The sequence below is a fragment of the Poecilia latipinna genome, unplaced genomic scaffold (genome assembly GCF_001443285.1).
Source record: "Poecilia latipinna isolate Pla-1442-1.1 unplaced genomic scaffold, P_latipinna-1.0 Scaffold1608, whole genome shotgun sequence".
Taxonomy (NCBI): Eukaryota; Metazoa; Chordata; class Actinopteri; order Cyprinodontiformes; family Poeciliidae; genus Poecilia; species Poecilia latipinna.
Genome location: NW_015114224.1, coordinates 188,379 through 205,699, shown reverse-complemented (window position 1 = coordinate 205,699; position 17,321 = coordinate 188,379). Strand labels below are relative to the sequence as shown.

Below are 17,321 nucleotides of genomic sequence, written 5' to 3'. Positions count from 1 at the left end.
AGGAGGCTTTACAGTTTTCGTGCACGCTGCCAATTCTAGAATAAATGCTGCTATGAAGCCAGCCAAGGAGCAAGAATATTTAATTTTCTCACTTTGACACCTGACATAGCGTACAGTAGAGACTGCAGCACTCCTCCCAGGCCGCCTCATATGCCGACGGAAAATTGCACCAAATTATCTGCTCAATGTATCTTATTTTCCTCCCCCCTCGCAATGCTTTGTTGAAATTTTCTCACAATGCGCAGCCTGAGGGATTATGTTATTAGGTTTATTTTTTAGACAGAATAAATTCCTGCTCAACCTTTTTACAGGCATCCAAAAACTCTTACGGATCTTGGTATGAGGGGAAAACAGCCTCGGTATCGAATCACTACCGATGAGGCATAGTCATATAGGAAAGGGCCACGCTTTCCATTCTCATAACATACAGCGCAGGCATGAATCAAATGCTTGGCTGGTTTAACAAGCTCCGAGATTGAACACAGAAACAAATTAGATGAAAATGTCTCAGCAGATCTGATGAGCCAGAGGAAGTACATCTCAAAGTAATAAGAATTTATTGGAATCATATTAAAGTAGTGAGAAAAAAAAAAAAAAAACTCAGCCCCTTGCTATGCTGGCCCCATAGCTGCACAGTTGCTGCTGTTTCTGCGCTCTGTTTGCATCACAGCTTCCATTAATTCCCTCATTGATTGGCCAGACACTGGGATCACCTAGCCAGATCTAAATCAGTCACTAATTAAAAGAGTGAGATGAAAAGCAGCCGACGGTGCAGCCCTTCAGGACCTATAAGGTGAAACATTCTGTAACAACTCAAAACGAAGCTGCTTAAGACTCTCCCAGCGAGCTCTGCATAGTAATGATTTGCAATCTTATTCTGAGGATAAACAGATTAAACTGGTGGAAAACCTCAGCTGATAACTATTGTGTCTTTGTGCAGCCAGGTGCCCTCACAAACAAGTTGGCATTTAAGTATAGAGGAGGCTGAGTAAAAAAAAAAACAACCTTCATTTACACAGATAAAATTAACTCGCTTTTTAATTGACACGTTTTAGAGGAAGAAAAGCTCAGTTGTAACAATAGAGTGGGGTTTCTGAGCTGCATTCGCAGCACATCTGGCCCGGCCCCCGCTCATAATCAAAGGTGTTAGTGACACTTCTGTCAGCCTGTCCTATAAACACTGGTAGATAACTTTGGCACAGTGTACTTCCAAGCTGACAGGATCCCAACAGGAGGAAGAGGATGCTGAGGACTCAGACCAGTGAAGGATACTTTTTTTTATTTTTTCCAGATAATTGTCAAGCACATGAGATGGTGAGGGGTTGGTGAAGGGAGGGATGTCAGCTCCCTTCTGAATCATCCTCACATCACCAAATCAATTAGCTCATTAATCTTAAGATGTGTTTTTTTTTTTTCAAAGCAATGAATATTAAATGTCCGCTTACTTCTTCCTTTACTTTTTTATAACTTGACACACTGAGATGCAGCATCTCATCAGACAGTCACTGGGCAGCAAGTGACAAGCCACAACTTTTTACGCTGATACCGTGCAGAACTTGAATCATGGAAAGCAGGGAAAGAAATGGCTCATGCCAGGAGATACGAGATATTTTTGACAGCTGTGATTTTGCTTTTTTAGAGGAAACAACAGCACAAATAGCAGCACTGCTGCTGACAGTTACATCAAATTAATAACCCGTACAAACAAGCCATTCAGGTTATTAAAAGCAAACCTTTCACTGTTTGTCGGCGTCTAATTTGTCTGTTTACTAAATCAATAAATGATAAATGATCAGGTCTAATGTGATTCATCTGGTCGGCATTAGTAGTTAACTAAGACATGAATGATGACTCAACATTATCAAGCTGCTGAAATTAAACAAAAGGCCAACATCACACTTGAGGATGAAAAGTGATTGCTCACACGCAGTATGCTCTGATGAAAAGAAAAAAAATCTCCTGAAGAGGCATTTATAATCCCAGAACATCTACAACTGTTGTCACGTTAACACCACAAATGTGGTGTAAAGTATGTAGCATCACTGCTCAGTTCATTATCTGGAAATTGAGGGAGTCTGGCACAACAACAACAACAAAAACATCAAGACATGTCCATCTAGAAAAACTGACAGGCTGGGTAAGGACGATATTAATCAGAAAAGAAGTCAAAAGGCCCGCAGTAACGCTAAAGAAGCTGCACATACAAAGAGGTCAGGCAGGAGAATCTGACATTTCACAAATCTGTTTTCATGCACAAATAAGAAAAAGCCACTGTTGAAAGAAGGTCATTCAACGACCCAACTCATAAGCATTATAGGGAACAAAGAAAACATTTATTTATTAAGTTTATTTGATAGGACAGACACACAATAACATAGCATAAGACTGAATAAAGCAGTAGATGGGATTTTATAAAGAGTATATTTAAGATACTACTAAGTGAAGGAAGATGCTCTGGTTAGTTCACCAAGATAACTGGACAGTAAGCCTAAACTTACAACCAGAAGTACGATGAATGGTTTAAATCAAAGCATATTCATATGTTAGAATGGCCCAGTCAAAGTCTAGTTGTAAAGCCAATATGGCGATGGGGGGAAATTGATGTTCACAGAAACTATGTATTTGTATAAATGAGCTTGATCTGTTTCACAATCAAAAACTGGGCAAAATGTTCAGGGTGAAAAATATGCTCCTTTTCTTTCAGTTCACAATTATGCTATGTTATATTATTTTGTGATGTGCTATAAAACCTCAATGAAATACACCAACGTTTATGATCGTTATGTGCCAAAATGGAAGAAAAAAATAAATAATGGAGCGGTGTGAATACTTTTGTGAAGCACTGTACGCTGGCAGAGCTGCAAACAGCTGATTTAATATTTGGATGAAGATGAGACGGAACATTCTGTGCCAGCAACTGTTTTCTGTGTTATTTCCCATCACTGCTCGGCGCAAAATATGTGAATGAGTGTTTCTGTTTCCCAAAGCGAGTACCAAGAGCTTACTCATATAACAAAAACCATGTGACGGGCTAACTCTGACTAGATTACGTAACAATCAGCCTGATGAGTGTGATCAGCCCCAGATTAGGGTCAGGATCATTTCTTGGCTCATTTGGATACATTAATATGAACTGTAATGACACAATTTTCATGCAAATATTTCAAGTAACCAATTAATGCCTCAGTGTGAAAAAAAGAAGTAGCTCAAATAAAAAAATCTTAAACAACTCAATCACAACCAGGAGCCTATTGTGGTGTTCGGCGTCAGAAAGGCTGTCAGTAATTACAGAGCTACTTTTAGCATCTGATTCACACACAAGAGTCAAGCACAACAAACAGGCCCAGCAACATCTATCTTCATCAGACTGTTTTTCATCTCTGTGCCCCTCCCCGCAGCACTCCCTCCTTCCCAAAAAAAAAAAAAAAACTATCATTCACACTGTAGAGAACATCCTGTGCAAGTTTCACGCACCTGTTTTGCATCTGTACCAGCTGCTTACTTTTTGTGTCGCTTTTTTGAAAGACTTTTACAGTCAAATTTTAAAGATGCACAATGCACTTCTTCTCCTATTATTTTTAAGAGGGTGTCATTCTACACAGAACGTAAGGGACTTTAACAGTGCCTTACAAAAATATTCATACTTTGTGTATTTTGTCAAATTATAACCAAAAACATATTTGTAGTTGTGAGATTTTTAGATGATTGGTCAACGCAAAGAGTGATACTTAAGAAGTAGAAGGAAAAAAATGCATTTAAAAATACAATTTTGAAAAGTGAGGTATTCATTTGCATTAAGGCCCTTTAGCCAACAATTTGCAGAAGCGCCTTCTGCTGCAATTATAGCTTTAGAAACCATTACTTCTGGTGACTCTCCACTCTAGTCTTAAGTAGCTCAGCAGGCTTAGTTATTGTTGTGTTATTAAAGTGTTACATCACTCCATGCCACTAGGTGGAGCCGCCGACAAGTAGTAAAACAGAAACTGTAGGAAGAGTAAGAATGATTACGATGAAGTTGCAGAACGCATGAGGTACTGTGGTCCTTCATTTAGTTCGTGCCCGATGTGCCAAGTTAAATAAACGCAGAGCTATTCAATAACGTGTCTTATTTTTCCACACCATTTGCAGGAATATCCTGAATTATTAGGTCCACCCATCATTTTAGCTACTCTGACCAACTTCACTGCAAAAGCACAAAATCTTACTAAGTACCTTTGGCCTAGTTTCTATTGCAAATGTCTTTGTATTCTTGAAATAAGACAAAACTAACAACTTTTCAGTAGATATTATCTTGTCTTTATTTTTATAAGTACTAGCTCTACTGACATATTATTTAACTCCTAAGACATTTATTTTCCCATGTTATAAATGAGATAGTCTGCCAGTGGACCTAGTCATTTTTCATCAAAATTAAGGAATTAGTGACTCTAAACAAGCTCCTATATCTTCTTGAAAAGTTTCTCGTAAATTAGTTTTGTCTCATTTCAAGTGTGTCAAGATATTTGCACTAGAAATTACTGTTCCTTGTTCCTGCAGAAGCCCCAAAGCATGATGCTGCCAGTACCACATTTCAGAGAAGATCTGGTATGTTAAGGGTGTTAATTTTGCATTTTGCATTCATATCTAAATCTCTATAATGTTTGCTGTGTCACGTCACTTTTCTACAGAGGCCAGATTTGTGTCAACAGACTCTCGTACCTGAGATTTGGTTCTCTACAGCTTTTCCAGAGTCGCCTCAAACCTTTTGGCTGCTTTTGTTTCCTAATGGTTTCCTTGCCTGGCTTACAAACAGCCTGGTCTTGATGGGGTTTCAAGTTGTGCCCAACTCTTTCAGATGATAAACTGAATAGTGCTCAGTAAGATGTTAAAAGCTTGAAAGATTGTTTTAAATCTTTAAATTTCTCCATAACTGTCTCCCCGACAGTTATGTTATTTGGTTTTCATGATGCTGTTTGTTCACTAATTCAATTCAGTTTATTCACAACTAATATCATCTGAAAGCACTTTGCAAAAGAATAATTTCAGTTCAATCATACATACATTCCTATTGATCCTAGTTACAAAACAGTACAGTATGCTCAATTAGTTATTCAAAGTAGTTTCTATTTAAGGAAACCCAGCAAGTTGCATCATTTATGCAGCGAAACAACTGCAAAGAGATGTATAGTGTTTACTAGCGACTTCTGAAGACAGATGACTGCACCAGTCTTAATGTAGAAGAATCAGAGTAAATGAGGGTAAATATGAAACATGCAGGTCTGTTGCCAGCCATGCTGGTGCTCTGAACACAAATCCTTTGTGGTGGACCAGCATGCAGAGTACAAAGAAGTAATGCATCGGCTTGACATTCTCAACCTCAAGTCCTCACTGCTTTACCCTGCGCAGACAATGGGGGCAGACGGCGGCTGCCATCGGTAAAAGCATGTTTGAAGGGGCGAAGTTACAGTATGTTCTTACTTTTTTTCAATTTTCATTCTCAGATTCTGTGCTATTTTACAATAAGCCTCCAAACGTACATACCATGCGTATTCATACCATACATCACCCTTTCATACCAGTACCTCTCATCTTGCATAATACATAGATAACCCATCACTTGCATGGCAAGTAAAAACATAGTGAACAATATCCGTTTCACATCATGGAACGTCGAGGGGCCAAATGAAGCAGCTAAAATAAGCAACGTAATGTTTCACATTCAGGGGCTGAGAGGGGACGTGGCGTTTCTGCAGGAGACACACCTGCGTAGTGACGGGACTTTGCGCATTAAAAGGGGCAAGTTCAGTCATCCGTTTCATTCAAAGTTCAGCGCTGGTGCTAGGGGAGCTGCGATTTTGATTCAAAGCCATGTTCCATTTGAGCCAGAAAACGCTGTAGCTGACTCATCTGGTAGGTTTGCTGTGCAATACTCTTTATATCATCTTATTAATACTATATTAGGGATGATGAACCGTTCATATCCAGGTTTTTTTTTACCTCCATTCCAGATACTGAAACATGCCACATAATTACAGTAGGTCGAGTTTTATTTTGTTCGAAATGCTGAATTAGACTGATCTTTTTCCAGGTCGTATTTCGTTAGAAATTCTGCCCAATTATTAACTTGCACTGCAGCAGTTATCACATTCATATGCAGCATCTACTGCACCAACTGCAGATTCTCAAAAATCTATTCCAATGTTTTAGATACTTGTAATAGAAATAACCAGTCCTCTGACACATTTTAGCCATGTCCAAAATGGATACACTTTTGGTCTAAAATACTTCATACCCTTTGCATGGCGTACAGTTTTGAGGCTGATACGAATGCCCTCTCTGCTCTTTTCTGTATTCCACAAACCAACACTTTATTAGAAGTACAGTGTAGTACGGCTTTCTGTACGCCACTGGCCAGGCACTTAATTTTGCTCAACTAGAAACACAATTTACCCCCATCCTACAGTTGATGGGTCAAGGGAGTCCTGTTTAGCATAAAGTTGGAGAGGCTGAAGTTTTCTCTTAAACATTTTCTGTGGAAATTTGATAGAACCTGGATCGCCTTGCGACGCAGTGGCGCGCCTCTGGGGAGTCTGGAGGAGGCTCTTTCTTCTGGAGCATATTTATTACTTTTATGTTGCTTGGCTTATGTTTATTAAAATGCTTCAATTTTCATTAATGACTAATTAATGATTTTTCACCGGTCAGATTTTATGGTGCCTCCCTGACCATTTGGTGCCCTTTGTGCAGTACATTATGCATGTGGAGCAAAACATCAGACTTTCTTGTTTTGTTTGCAAATAAATTTAAAAACCATGTATCATTTTTGTTACACTTCATTATTATGCAGCACTTTGCTCTGTTGAGTGATAGAAAACAGAAATACACTGAAGTTTTTGTAACGTGAGAAAATGTAGAAAAGTTCAAGAAAAGAAAATTTTTCCAAGGCACACATCATTTATTAATCGCTTTGACAATTTCCCTGAGGGAAAATCCCAAAGGGATTAATAAAGTTTCCTTTCTATCTATCTATGATGCTGCAGCATGCAACACAAGTAAGACCCACAGATGCATGAGATGCATGACAACCCATCTCAATACGACATGTCACGTGAACTCCAGGCATTCTCTTGTAGTTTTTATAAATGCCCCCGTTTCCTCTTTTTAATAACCACTTATGGTGTCATTTCCTGACCCATCCATCATCATGAGTGACCGCACATGTCATGCACAACGCCACGCTACGCAAAACATTCCAGAACATCTTTTCAACCTCGTTCATTACTTTTCTTAATTCTGATTTCCCCCTTGTGTGTGGGTGTGTCAGTGTCACTGCGGTGTGAACACACGGTACACGTGGTGTGCGTGTGTGTTCGTCCCACGGGGTTGGTCCCAAGGTCTTCTCTCATCCAAAATGGTGAGTTGTGTGTGTTTCTGTGAAGTATTCATTGTTTGTGCAAATCTTGCTCTTGTTGAGTGAGTGCTTGTGCCTGTCTGCATACCCATGGGGTTTTCCCCTGAATGTACTTTCTATGAGTTTGTGCGACTGTCTGTTGCATGCAGTCATGAGAAGCTCTGTGCCTGAGCTGCTTCCAGACTTTTATTCCCAAAACACACTGCAGGGCTTTGGCTCTAGTTCGTGCATGTGCAATTGTGTGTGTGTGTGTGTGTGTGTGTGTAGGTGTGTGTGTGTGTGTGTGCACCTGTCTGACTGTAAGTGTGGGTAGGAACTGCTTGCTAAATTGTCCCTTGGTGTTGTGTTTGATTGTGCCTTTGTGTGTGATTTTGTTTATCAGTCTATCTGCCAGAGTGTCCAATTACTTGTCTCTGTCTATCTCCACTTGTTTGTTTAGAGACTTCCTGTCACTTTATTTTAGTTTTTGTTTTGATGTCTTTGTTACTCCTGGTCCAAAGGTGGAGTAAATTTAGAGCAGAGGTGTTATCTTAGCGTTGCTCTTCGACAGCAGCTGACAGGTGCAGAATAGAATGCCAAGCTTAGCTCACGCTCGAATTTTCATAAACTTTAATATCTGATAATTGCAGTGTTGTTTCACACATTCTGCGAAAAATCTGACATAACACTTTAAGCCGTTTCAGTAAGTGAATGCAGAGAGTGGGTTCTGTAACAATAGGGCGATAAACAAATCAACAGAGAAGGCAATTTAAATGTTATTTATGTTATTTCTGTTCATCTTTAGTGTCTGTTTTGATGACGTTCTAACACAACAATTTCCTTCAGGAGATTAATAATCTACCCACCTGATTTTGAGAGGGGTGTTTCTGTTGCTTTTCATCATGATTATGAGAAATGCACTAAGAAACTGGTATTTGATCAAAACAGGATGGTTTTCATCTATACTGGCCCTGACTGGTGACTGCGTGTGTAAACATACCATGCTTATTGTTATGCTGACAACAATACTTTAGTGTGGCAATTGCAACTAAGAAAAAGATTATGTTTTCAGAATCAGGGATTTCTTTGAGATATTTATTCAGGCAGCAAAAGAGCCAGAGAGAGCAAGACCTTCATCAGATAACAGGAAGGCTGAACATTGTGCAGGAAACTTACTGTATTTGTCATTTTTGGCATTTCCACATTCGTCTGTCATGGAATATGCTGGATTTACCTTCACAATGTGTAAAGTTTTTGTGAATGCACAAAAAGTGAGAATTTAGAAATGCTAACAGTACTAACCATGTTAAACACTAATAACTTAAAGAAACTTTACAAAATTATATTATAGTCATTGTTCCTTCATTTCACAATAGTAAAACCCTATCTTGAAAAAAATCCAGCCCTCAGTTTGACAGCTACGCTATGAAGCTTACTGGAAATTTCATGCCCTGCATACAACCATCCCCAACTGCGAAGAGAGAAGCTCCAACTTTAGTTGCTCGATATTTGGATGACCAACACAGACTGAACCACTTTGTTCACTTCATCTGCTGCCGTTGCTAAACTACAAGCATAGGCAGACTAAGATTCAAAAACAGAAGAGAAACTTGACATCATCGCTCACAACTCCTTTCGTTCGCTGATTGGCCAGGATGAAACACATCCTGAGTACTCAAGCTCAATAGAAGTCCCAGATGGAAAATTGCAAATGAAGGCAACAGGCAGGTCAATAAAACCCTATTTTACAGCAACTGCAATCAACACAAGACTGTAAAAAGAAATTCTGAATACTGTGCTTATATCTTACATTACAGTTATTTTCTGATTTTTGAATCGTAATTAGTCAAAGTAAGTATTTGTAGGCCCGTTCCTTGAGAGAAAAAACATGCTGATCTGTATATCTGAAATGAGTCCATCTCTATTTGGTCTAATTAGTAAAAGCACTTCAAGTTGTCACTGGAAACAGCAGTGACAAAACTCAGAAGAGGAAATTATAGGTACCTTGCCTGATAAGCTGGCGACTATCAGATAAAATTGAAATTAAAACATGTGAATTCATTAATTTCCATCTGATTTCTTAATATTCTATCCTATAATCCAAATATAGGCTTCAGTAAATATAGATGTTCTCGGGCCTTGCCCAGGGATTATAGACAGTAATCAGCACAAAGATAAATGACCACCGACAGGTTAGCTTTCTGCTCTAAAAAATTTACAGTTCGGTATTTATATTGATTAAGGCTTTACCACTGTCTATTCTGAATTTGAACACTGACTCTAAATTATGTAAAAATAATGTGGGGGGGAAAAAAAAAAAACAAGATTTTATTTTTTTATTCTCTTATTTTGGTCTTGAAGTGCAAACAAAGGAAACACATGTCTTACACAAAAATTTATATAAAATGATCATTTCAATACAGACCAAAGTTTTTGCATCTTCAAACTGTTAACCTCAAAACTGTCTGAAGGTTTGTCACAATTAGATCCTTTTGCGAAACAACAAGAAATCCTGAACTAATCTCTTGAGCTTAATCTCAAGAGATGTAACAGTTTCAAACACTCACTCAAAACCACTAAAGGATTTTCCATAACTTACTAATCCTGCCATTTAAACAATGTTTAATGGAAGAGAAAGTGATGGCTGCAAGAAGTATAATCTCTTTCCTCCAGTTACTACACACTGCCTGTCAGCTGTTTGAAAGGAGGCTTTTACACTTTTGCATTCACTAGCAAGTAATACAAATTCATCTGTTTCTACTGTTAATGAACAAGAATACTGAAAGGGCTGAAATTAAAGAAGCGAAACCGCTCACCTCCTTGAGTTAACTCTGTGTCTAAATAACAAGTGCAGCTACAGGACCACGTCTGTAATGCAGCTAACATTATAACTATAAATATCATCGTGTACTATGACACACATTGGCATAAATTGTCTCTTTTCTGTTTTGTTTTCATTCTTTTGAGAAACACTTTGAAATTTTTTACTCAAGGTTATCGTAACGTGACTCAAAAACAAAACTGAGGGTGAGAAGCTCACTTGGTTTCCAGAATATGTGCAAAATAAACTCTCAGACTCCCAAACCAACAATTCTCTCTGCCCAAAAGGATCTGCATTGTCAAAGGACATATAAGGACACCACCAAGACTCCCTAGTTCTAGAGGCGAATTGGGAGATTATTCTTGTGTAACATAATGCTGCAACAGGCATGTAAATTTTTATTATAAATAATTTAAACTCCAAACTCTTCGTCGCTTCACCAAATCAAAAAAGACAACTTGCAAATGTTGAATTATTACTTTTCCATTAATAATTTTTAAACTCACCTTTACTCTACTGCTGAATGTGATTTCCTTTTAATGTATTTACACATTTTCTTTTATGCCATCAAGATTTTATAGTTTTACATGAATTTCATTAGTAAGTTCATTATTACTTTGTTGTGTCATTGTTTGCCTCTTTCATTTGAATAATTTAATCACTTTAATCGTTTCTGCCACCATTTTTTTCACAGCAGATAAATAATGATGACTGAATTTGATTTGTTTTTAATAACTAGACATTCAGTTTGTGGTAATGTAGAAATAATGAACCAGGAAAGACCTGACATGAAAGATGCTGCAGAACTGTGGATATCTGGCAAACTAATTATCTCAGCTTTAACTGCACGACTGCACACACACGGTTCTTCCTCAGAAGACTCTCTGCCTTGGTCTTATAACTGTCAGCTCTTTAACTTTTAATTTTACGTGCAAAGTACTGTTGCATTGACTGTCGGAAGGCATTGAGCGAGTTTGGGCAATAAAAACCTTAAAAGTGTTATCGGCAATTAAGACTTTGGTCGTGGATAACAGCCTGCCAATCTGTGTCCCCAGCTGCTTTCAAAGGAGGGCAGTCTTTTCCAAAATGATGCGGATTTATTTAATGAGTTCAAGTGAGAGATGGTATCAAAGGAAATAGAAGATTTGTGGTTAAAGAGTTTGACATCTGTTGCTGTGTCTTCCAAGCAAACTGCAGGGAAATAATTGCTGAAAAACATTCTTGTCACACAACTCCTCACTACCAACTCCACAGTTCCAACAGTCTGCAGAAGAGTCCAGAGATGCACCCTGGGAGAAGAAAGTACTGTAATCACTCCAAAACAGCCGCCTCTGATCTCGTTAAAGGCTAATTGATGTTCTATGTTAACGAGCTTTACCTTAATTAGTGGTATTAAAAGAACACTGGGTGGCACGTGTAGCTAGGGGAAAAAGTGGGGGTTCTGGTGGTCTGCAGGATTGAGGTAACAACCCACTAATGTTGCATCAAACACAAGATGAAAGGGCTGGGAGGTGGGAGAGTAAACCAGTGCAGAGGAAGTCACAGGTTGCAGGGGTGAAGAAAAAGATGGAGAAGACTGAGGCGAGAAGAGGCAGGGGTATTGGCAGAAGAAAAGAAACAAGCAAATGAGGGGAAGGAGAGTTGACGTGGGGAGGACTGGGCTGTAAGCTCGAGGCTTTTCCGAGCTGAAGTCAAAGAATCAATGGGATGAAATTGATGACGAGCGTGGAGTTGGAGCAAACAAGCTCACAAATGTTGACTGTGTTCCTTGCATTTCTCCAACCTTTGCGATCCAATTCCAATCAGCTTTCTTTTGCCCTCATCATCATGCCTGCCGTCCACATCCTCGTTCTCCTCACACCTTCAGACAGGTTGTCTGCACTCACCTCAACTTCCCGCCACCCCCCTCTCACAACAGCTGGTACAGTACAGATCTCTGGGCGACCGTTCAGCAGAGAAGGGACACTGAAGGCAACACTTCAGGGGCAGCAGTGCATGCAGTACACTGCTGCAGTACGTCTGCATGTGCTTACAATCTCAAAAAGGGGGTTTGTGAGGGGAAATGATGGACTGAACAGATCATCTGGAAGGGAAGCGGAGAATGCAACTCAGACAGAAATGAAGGAAATAAAAACACATTTGTTTCAATTACAAATGCATCCAACGGCCTCTCGGTGCAGGCCTATAAATTTGACATTGTCACTCTCGAGCACTGCAGTAAATCCGTGAGTAGAAACACTGTGCCTCTCCATTTTACAGGTCAACATCATCATGTTCTCCCTTGGTGGTCTTTACAGTCCAAAACCCCCTTCTTCTTCTTTTCTTATATGAGAAAATAAAATAAAATCACCCTTTTTTTGGCAAGGAAAACTTATTCTGGACAACAAAATTAAGTAAAATCTCTGTCTCTCTCTCTCTCACACACACACAAACACACAGACTCCTGGTAAAATAAATAAAGCGTCGGATCCAGCTGTCTGAAGATTCTTCGGTGGCAACAGAGGGGATAACCGTGGGCCGCCATACGCCCAAATATTCAGCGTATCGGGATATAAATAGATCAAGAGGGTGGGAAAACTGATCAGCAATCTTGCAGTGGCTTTTTAAAACGAAGTACACGTTCACGCACCAACACCAAGCACGCATGTGGAGAAAACAAGCATCAATTAAAACCTCCGCAGCAAAGTGAAGCATGAAAACTGTTGCCAGTTTTTCCTCTTAAACTGAACCCAAACTCTGTCTTTTTTTTTTGTCTTTTTTTACCAAACATTTCCAGAAAGACAGGATCGGTGCAGCCTCAAGGTTCTTTGGTGTGCATGATTAATTGAACTGCCGGTAAACTGTGTGCGTGAGCGTCTATCCCATCTGCGCCTGTGAGTTTTTCGGGCGCAGCAATGACAGAGGGGTCAAAGCCCCGGCGCGCCGGCCGCTTCCAACCTCCATCCCTCCATCAGAAGCGTCCCTACACACGAATGCCGACATCCGACTGCTCATTTATTCCATGTCTCAATGACGCGCAGCATCCTCTCGCTGCCCGAGCCGCAATTAATCCAAAGCAGCAGCAGCATCAGCAGCAGCGGCAGAGGGTCTGTGTGCGTGGTTTGGAGCAAAAAATGCGCACTGCAAATCTGAACCGGATCAAACAAAAATGTACTTACTGAATTTCACCAGCCTTTCCCCCCTCTCTTCCTGCGTCCCTCCATCCTTTTTCACATCCTTGCTTTTTGAGGTATCCGTTTTGCGGGTGTCCCCCACCGCCGCCGCCGCCTCCTCCGCCGCCACACACGCGCGCACACGCACACTGACACGCACGCTGTGAAAATATATATCTGTATAAATATATATGTTCTACATGTATTCAATTTCTCCCGATCTCTCTCTTCACCTCTCTCGCTCCCTCTCTCCTCTCTCTCACACGCACTCTCTCCAGCTCTCCCTCTTTCCCTCTTCTTTTGTTAAAATTCAGTATATGCGCCCCGTCACCTAGCAACCGTCAACCTCCCTCTCTACCCCTGTATCTCTCTCCTCCTCCCCCCTCCTCCCTCCCTGCCTCTCCATCTCAGGCGACACGTGTTGAATGCTAAACTTAGCGGTCAGGAATAAAATTAATAAAGGGATAGGACGCGCGCTCTATCTCCCCTCCTTTCTCAGTCTTCCTCCTCGTATCATAATGCAATATAAATATTTACTAGAACCACTCAGCCCTATCATGCCCCCTTCCCTAGCGTCGCTCCGCATTTTTCCCCCTCCTTCCCTCCCTCCCTCTCTCTCTCTCTTCCTCCATCCATTCATCCATCACTAGCTCCCTCCCTGCATCCCTCCCTCTCCGTCCTGCTTTTTTTTTTACCCCCCCCTTTTTTACCGCTGCCTCCTATCGCCTCTTTCTGCTTCTCCAAGCAAAACGGAGGCGCCACACCAGCGTCTGTGGATCCACATGTGAGTGTCACCCAGGCAGATGCCTGGTGCGTCTTAGCATGGAGAGGTGCAGCTTCATAGTCTTGCTTGCGTGCGCCTGTGCATGTGGATGGATGAATGGAGCAGCATGTAACTAGCGTGCCATGCGTGCGCAGCTTGCAGTCAGCGCAGGGGATATGCAGTGTTTCGGAGCTGCAGTTCAGATTCTTAATTCTGATGTTTTGGCTGCAGAGTTTCAAATAAATTCAACCTAACTTTTCTTGTCTGTCTGGTGAGAGAAATGCAACAGGAGGTTTATTGCTTGCAGTGTATTTTTTTATTTTTTTTATTTTTGCTTCTTTTCATCCAATAATCTCTGAAAGTAGAAGAAATTGTGCTTGGTGTGAGATGTAGAAACTGTTATTTGTCTGCATCAGTGGTTTTCAGAATACAAATTTTAACTGAAGAATGTGCAAGGTATGGTTGACTTAAATATTATTTTACCAACATGTTTTTTTTCTGACTAAAAGAATCATTCTTGGAGTGCACCCAGAGTCCTGACTAGAACCTGACAGAATCTGTGGCCAAACTTTATGCTGATGGTAAGGAGGCCTCCAAACATCCAGAAACAGCTCACCAATCATAAGAATGTAAATGTGACCTCTTGGTTTTCTATTTTTAATAAATTTGTGAAAAACTAACTTTTTTCTACATTGTCAGGGTAAATATTTGAATGTAAAATTTTAAGGAAAGAGACTATTCCAATACAATTTGGAATAAGGCTGCATTTCAAAGTCATTTTTCATATCCACTGTATATCAGTTCATGTTTCCGTTGCATAAAAAACATAGTTAATTTGAGGAAGAGGGTTTCTTTTTTAGAGCACATGGGAAATCTGTCAGTTCAAGTGACCAGCTGAATATTAATGACTAAAATTAAGATACTTTACTATTTATTCTCATTGCTCTATAAATATTGCATGACAATTGAAAGCAATTTTTAAAGTTGAGTTGTAAACGTAAACTGAAGACATTTGAAAGAAAACTTCAAGCACATTTAGTTTCTCTATTATGCATTCTCCACTTTTGTAGTTGGATAAAAATATACTGTCCTATCTACTTATGCAAATAGTTTCCTTTATTTCTTTATGCTCAAACAAGACTGTTGTTTGTTTAAAGTACTTTCCTATGTTGTTATATGAAAAACAAACTCCAATTAAGTGAACTTAAGTAGATTAAGTAAAGCTGAAGTTTGAATAAATTGCTCAACTTTTTTAACGTAATAAATTAAATTTGCAGCACACTGTAAAATCTAATTACTTAGTCCACAACCAAACCTTAGGTTTTTTTTTTGTTTTTGTTTTTTTTTTTTTTTTTGGGGGGGGGGGGGAATAAAAACTGCTTAAACAGAAAATACTTGTTTGAAACTCAGATGGAGCTTTGGAGTCTACATTTTCGCCTTAAACATCCTAATTTTAGTAACAAAAAAAAAGTGTTTTAATTCGTTGCTACTGCTGGTGGCACAATGCATTGTGGGATACCTTGCTGGCCAATCCTACTGTTACATATAAAGTCCAAAACAAAACAAAACGGAAAAAAAAATCAATTATTGCAACATTTCAAAACTAATGAAGTCATGTTGTGTATTGCAAAGCTAAAATAACTTGATAAATTTTGTTCAACTTTCATAAACTAAATGACCACCTTAATGACTTCCGCTAGCTTAAAATCATCTCCACTTCAAATCACCGCTGGTCTGTTGGTGCTTGTGAACTCTGATGGATTATGGGTAGTATTTGGTGTTTTGAAATGAAACACAATAATGATAACAAGATTGTTTTTGTTGTGTGGATTAACTTAAAAGGATAGGCTCTTAGTACTTAATTTATTTTCTGGAAAAAAAATTACAATGTCTTGTATCTTGACCAAGTATTTTTAAACCAAATGCTACATATATTTGCTACATAAGATACTAACTTGAATTTTTATTGTTGATTTCACAGATTCAATTATGTAAATTTACTTCACCACAGATTCAATTTTATCAGTGTAAGCAATATTGAGAAAGTTTGGCTACCCCCTAAAATCAGGCCTTCGTTAACTTAAATCTACTGGTTGTGCACAATTATCTGGAAAGATGGAGTGAGGCAAATTTTAAAGCAATAAAAACTAAATCTGTGCCAATAATCAGTAGCAATCGGCTTCCCTAATGAGATGCTCAGTATTCTGCTAATTAAATAATGACCAACAAGGAGAAAATTACAGCGCAAAGCTTGTCTGTATAGATGTGTTTACAGTTTCCAAGAAAAAGACATCCTTCCTGGGATGATTGTTTAAAGGTAAATCAAAACCCCAATTTAACAGTAAAAAAAATGTCAGCAAGATGTGGCAGATTTAGCAGTCTGGAGTTGTGGTTCAATGTTTTACTGTGCAGCAGTACCTGCCAGAAGAAGAAAAAGCCTGTCTGCAGCCTCAGAGCAAAATTTACCTACGTTGGACTATCTCAAGAACCAAAAATTTAATATCTAAGCAAATAGATAAAGTCTCAAGCAAAACTGCTAGGCTTTCACACAGCTATAATCAGTCTGCAGGAAGCAGGAAACCAGCAAAAAAAAGAACTCTAGTCAGGTAAAAATAAAAGACCTCATAAAGTCTTAAGAGATTTTACCACAAACTGATAGTATGCACTGAGATGTTTACTTCAGGCCTTAGAAAAACTTTTTTTTTTTTTTTGTTAAAAATAACACTGCTACACTAAATCCAGGAGGATTCATGTATGACCCGCCTGGACTGTTGCCCTTACAGCCCGATCTCATAAGTGAAGGACAATGGATGCATGGTAGATAATTAGCATTAATGGAAATTCAAATGGAAAGAACAAGAGGTAATTTTCCAAATTAGTTAACAAATGTATTGTCAGTTGACAAATATGGATTTACTATTGATTAAACAAAAGAAATATACATTATTTCAATTAAAACACTTAAAACAAAAAAACAAATTATTTATTTGTCAGTCTTTTTCTAGTATCTCCTTCACTCTAAGAGGGGATTGGAAAGAAGGGATGTGAAACCAACTGGAACCATCCAGCTTTTAGCTCCACATCCACCAGGCATACCAAGAGGTGGCCAGATGGGGACCACTAATAATCTCAGCATGGTACAGCAAAACCAAAGGCAACAAACCTATGATGCCATTTTTAAATAAAAGGGTAGAAGGTAAAGCTGTGATCAGGTGA

At 39.2% G+C, this 17,321-nt stretch overlaps 1 protein-coding gene across 3 annotated transcripts in view; it reads right to left on the bottom strand.

The window, feature by feature from the left end:
- grin2db (glutamate receptor, ionotropic, N-methyl D-aspartate 2D, b) overlaps nt 1-13,926 on the bottom strand; it is a 92,302-nt gene extending 78,376 nt beyond the window's left edge. For 2 of the 3 annotated variants that reach the window (XM_015059170.1, XM_015059171.1), the window contains exon 1: nt 13,349-13,915. The gene's annotated coding sequence lies outside the window, so the exon portion shown is untranslated. Of the gene's footprint in view, nt 1-13,348 lie in introns of all 3 variants that reach the window. The other variant, XR_001428297.1, reaches the window with a different exon arrangement.
- Nucleotides 13,927-17,321: the final 3,395 nt, after the last annotated feature.